Raw genomic sequence first — 5,431 nt, 5'->3', positions numbered from 1 at the left:
ACGTTACCGCAAGGTCCTTACTTCCGTCAGGCGGTCAGGCTCCCACAACCAATTCACGCGCTTTTGAAGTCTTGCTACCGACTTATGCAACAGAACAGGGTTTGGACTGGGGACTAAAGTGGTCGGGAAAAAAACCGTTTATACCACTCTCCTACCCCGAGAGTTTGCAGGAAGGGTTTGTTGAGGATTATTAAAATACCCATCCAACCCATCATGTTCCTAGTCCCCCCTTAGTCATTACCCGAACACTATCCCCTCTTCTCTATCAATCCCAGATTTATCATTCTCTAGTCCATCCATCAAATGGCATATCGCCTCGAGCTCCAGAACTTGGTCGAGGTCCAATCAGGTATCACTCTTCAATTTCCTACTTCAGCACAGGGGGGCGACGGGCCGAAGAACCTGTGAACGATCGCATCAAAACCCCGACGTACTTTTGTACAGTGCACTGCAGTCGTTGATTGGGCGCTTAGTATGGTATAGGGGGCGTAAAGCCACGGCATTTCTGCAATGGTCAATCCGCAAACACTGTTTGCATCGATAGACCTGCACATCCCACCCCTGCTGTGCAGAGCAAAATCACTACTGTGAAGTTTGTGAATTAAGAGTGTCAACTTTGGTAATTTCATATATTAGATGTTTGTAAGGATTTAGAAAACAAATATTTCAGTAACTACATTCTATTAATAGATTTAGCAATATACAAAATCTTCGCTCTGGTTGCTCGTCCCGGTGTCCTCTTCCTCATCTTCCTCTACAAACACCCGTAGTAAGTCTTCCAGATGCGAGTAGCGCTCAATGTCTTCATCACAAATATTCTTCGCATTGAAGAAAATATGTACTAGCTTCTCCACCCGATCAGGCGCCAACCGGTTGCGTAGTCTAGAGTGAATGAAGGCGTGAGCCGAGAAGTTGCGCTCCGACGCAGCGCTAGAAGCCGCGCAGCGAAACAGACGCAGCGCTATGTCCTGCAGCAAAGGAAGATTATTCAGTCCACACCAGAAGTCGAAAAGCGGGATCTTGCGCTCACAGAGTAGGCCCCATTGTCGTGGTTGCGTTACTTTCAGATCTCGGACATGGCGATGATAAGCTGACAGCTCCACGATCACTGCGTCCGCTTTCTCCTCATCATGCCATTGTACAACAAAATCCTCGACAGCGCTGCGAAGAGAAGAATCCATGTCAATCCCAGCATAGCGTGGGTCTAACAGGTACGCAATGCCGTGAGCATCTCCGTAGATAAACTCAAATCGCGAGCTGACGAGCGCATCCACGCTCTTGTACTCGGCTGCAGTGAGTCCTGTAGCTTTTAGCTCGTTCGGTAGGTCGACAAAAACTTGGTACACCTCCGAAACTGGTGTGACGTTCTTCTCAAACAGCTTCAGCGCCTTCGAAATTGGCTTAAGGATGGCGATAGCCTTCTTTAAGCGAGGCACAAATTCAGCCGATGTCACTAGAGTATGGACGCCACGGCGGGTCTTTTTTTGTTTTTTTGTCTTTGCCTTCAGGAATCCGCGGGCTGACACACGAGAGAATAGTATGGCCTCTGCAGCCAGTACAGTCTCGAAGCACTTCAGCAGGGATCCCCATCTTGTGTCTCCTGGCTTAGCGAGAACCTGTAGATCTTTCTCTTCAAGCTGTGCTGAAAGCTCTGCCCATGCTTTGTGATTCTTCTTGAAGAAGGTAACCATTTCCTTACATCCACTCTGCAACGTATCCATCCATTTTACCTTTTTTTACGATGTCCTTGACTAGTAAATGTAGGCCGTGGCAGACGCAGCCGTGGAAGAAAGTTTTGGGAAACTTGTTTTGCAAAGTTTCCCAAGCGGCCTTGTTCGCGTTAGTATTATCTGTCACCACGGCGCCGACCTCGAGAAAATCGTATTTGGCAATAACTCGCTCAATGTCCGCTGCCAAAAACTCGGCATCGTGCGCTTGAGTACCGGTGTAGACGCTCTCCAAAAAAAACGTGTACTCCCCGCAAACGACGACATAGTTCACAACAGCAAGGCCATTGATGTCTGTCCATCCATCCGTGACCAAGGTCACAATTTTACCATCCAGAGCGACTTTGAGCATCTTGATTGACTTGCTGTACGCACGATCGAGAAACACTGTAGCTAGCTGCTCGGGACTTGGGACTTTGACGTCTGGGTGTAGTAGCTGAAGTGCTTCGAGAAAGCTAATATGTCCGATCCTATAGAAGGGCATACCCGTGCTGTACACCCACCATGCCAATCGATCTTGAAACCGCTTGGTGGTGTCGCTCTTCAGACGGGGTCGGAAAGTATCAGTAATTAGCGCTGTAGTCCTTTTAGCAGAGCAGCGCTTGGTCAGATGATGCTTGATACGCTCGACGTGGCTCCGACCGGTGGTTTGAAGCAGCTGGTTGCACTTTTTGCACCAGACACCACCTTGTGGATCCACATCCACATGGCTCCAGGCTGCGTCTGCTTTCCGACCGGGGCGAACAGTCAGATCCCTCTGCTCTATGACGACAGGAGGGTTCCCCGAGCTAGCTGGAATCGCGCCGGTCCGTAGCGACATGCTGCGTAGACTAGGCTTCAGAGGTCTTGAGGAGAGGGGAGAGTTTTGGAGAATGAGAGTCCGCAAAGAAGTCGAAAATTACTGCTGCGTGCAAAACAGAATGATTGGCTTGCACGGTGCAAGCCAATCATTCTGTTCGCCCAATTCATGGAGTAATTGCATCCAATTAAAAGAATTGGTGAAGGGATAGGTGCTAAAAATCCAATTATAACACCCACCCATGCTATTTAATAAATACCCTTGATATTTCAAGGTTTTGGGGTTTTCCAGAACCCTGCGCCGCAGCGAGCTTCATTGTTGCCAGTGAAATGTTTTTACATGCTAGCAAGCTATTGGGATGTGAAAATATATGACCCTTTTCTTCTTCTCATCCTTCGCTCGAACCATAGCGGAAAGATGCACGTCACTCTTCATAGCGTCCTCTCCCGATAGCGCGTAGTTAAGTTTGCCTCTCTTTCTGCCACGCTTGTTTCCTAGATATTGAAGGTGGGGTCGGACAGAGCGACGAGCGGAGGCAACGGCCCATGGCAATCAATATTTTACCGCGAGGATCAGTGCTAGTACAAGCATGTGCATGACGTCGTTTGTAACTTTACGCTGGCGTACAGAACGTCTCTGTCTGACGAAGAGTTGTACGAGTGGCCACCATAGCAACACGCGACACTCGCGTAGTTTTCGGGCACAAGGTTGACCGTTACCTTCTCGTTTTTAGAGAGGTTTGGCAGTGCCCGCTCCTTTTCTATTTTCTCCACACAGAGTCTCGCCCCCGTCCTGCTAGCTCTCAATAGCGAGCAGCTTCTAGCGTATCTGGTTGCAATGATCACCCAGAGCGCCCGGTTATTTCATACATTCGCTTCAATCTGGTCTCCTCATAGACGCAAACACGGGGATGGACATTCGCTTCGATGTACGCGGTATTACGAGCTAGCAAGTCTGCTTGGAATCGAGACAGGGCGCGCAAGCAAAAGCCGCTTGCATTCTACTTGCCCGTCTGGGTTATCCCACTCGGAAATACGACATGATGCGGCGCTTTGGGAGCTCTATCAGCGTTCTTTCTCGACTGTCCACACACATGAGTATATTTGCGTTGCCTTTTGAGCTCATGCACCTCTGCTGTTACGTTTGTGCTGTTTGCAGTATTTTAGGTATGACAGATACAGCGAGATAATATTTCCATAAACGCATCTGCGCTCAGCGCATACAAATGTACTGTGACGTCATTTCCGCCTGTGGTTTACCGATTTATTGACGGTATCAAGATACCAGTCTGTCGTTCACACACATACCACACACTTCGCATGCTTCCGTCTCGCGCCCACCACCGTCCAAGCTCCACGGTATCGCATCATCGCTCAGCCAGCACTCCCGCATTCTCCACGTCGATGCTCTTGCCCAACTTCAAGATAGTGATCGTCGACATTAGCCCGCGTCTGTTACAATGCTTTGTGATCGCAAAATTGTCCGACCATTTAAAATGCGAGTAATACCAAGCCCACGAAGATGACAGCTGATTTGAAGAGAACTTGAAGTACATGGCGCACCACTTGTATTTGCTTTATTTTTGCTATTAGCGGAAGCCATTTCAATGCCAAAGATTCCGTGGGTCTGGTAACAAAGGTAGAAGATGAGGTAGCTCTATTTCAGACTTGATCCCCCGGGACAGATCGTCGTGGTTAGTAATGATTGCTGGAGCAGCTACGATCCGGAGGGCGTGATACGGGGGAGACTGGTTTCACAGAGAAGGAAATCGCTCGCGAACTGGCAAAGACCGACAGATTCACAGTCATCTTCGTCAATTCTGAACTAATCAAGTCATCGTGTCGGTCACAGCAGATATTTAAAGCAGTATCGGTACTCTTGTATCTTGTGTCTTCTCCTAATAAAGCCACTTACATCAAAGTGGGTCCGCGTCACAAAACCTTTAGGTATTCAGAGTGTAGTAGTCGCCGATGCAACACGAGACATCTGTCAGTGAGCGCGTTTCCAGACGCGAGAAATTCTATCATCAGCACTGTTTGAGCACTGAGGAGCGTCTATCCAGATACTCGTTTTACACGGACGTGTCCGACTCGCAATACCGCAAGCCAATACTTCTTATCGAGCGTCCAAGTACCCGATTGCAGCTCCTTTATTGCAACAACCAAGGCTGGAGGAGGACGGGGTGCTGTAAGCAGGGACGTAAATGCATCTGGAGAGGTGCTTATCATCCTCTGTTGCGAAGTCAGAGGTGAAGCTCGGTCACCTTTTGGAGACAAGCGGGTATCAGTGAACCTTTTTCTCTCAGTCTAGTCGTGCTCTTTGAATCAAGGCGCTTGAATGAAGAAGTACGAGTCGTGAGCACCCAGTTGCGTGATCTTGCTCGGTGGGAGAAGGCATTGTCGTCTGAGCAGCTTATCCAGTTGTATCCGTATTGGGGAAGCAAGCAAGATCGTCGAAACCTTTTGCAGCTGTTGAGCAATGAGTATTATTCAAGCCGGAACCCGTCAGCACACGTTCCACTCACCAGCTACGAAGCATTTATGGAGGATATCCGGATCGTAGCTTCACTGCAGTGTCAGCCCAGTATTATTGATATTCCAGGAGAAGCTACCGACCAGATTGCTGCCATTTGGCCACAACTGCTTTTGCTTCGATGTCACCAACGGTTGCTGCTTTGCCAGCCTTCGTTTACAATCGACGCGCGAAAGCTACCAAACTTGAATCAAGTATACAGCATTCTTAAAGATTTGTTTTTTTGCAAGACCGAATTTTTAATGGAAGTGAGTATTTTGCCAGACTGGGAGCATCCCACTCGTAGCAAATCTTGTGTTATCTTCGGATTTGCTAGGATTTGCTGATATCTTCCATATCCGAACTCGGTACAGCGTATACTCTGCGTATACCC

The sequence above is a fragment of the Phytophthora infestans genome, genomic scaffold (genome assembly GCF_000142945.1).
Source record: "Phytophthora infestans T30-4 supercont1.39 genomic scaffold, whole genome shotgun sequence".
Taxonomy (NCBI): Eukaryota; Oomycota; class Peronosporomycetes; order Peronosporales; family Peronosporaceae; genus Phytophthora; species Phytophthora infestans.
Note: the sequence above shows the minus strand (reverse complement) of the source record.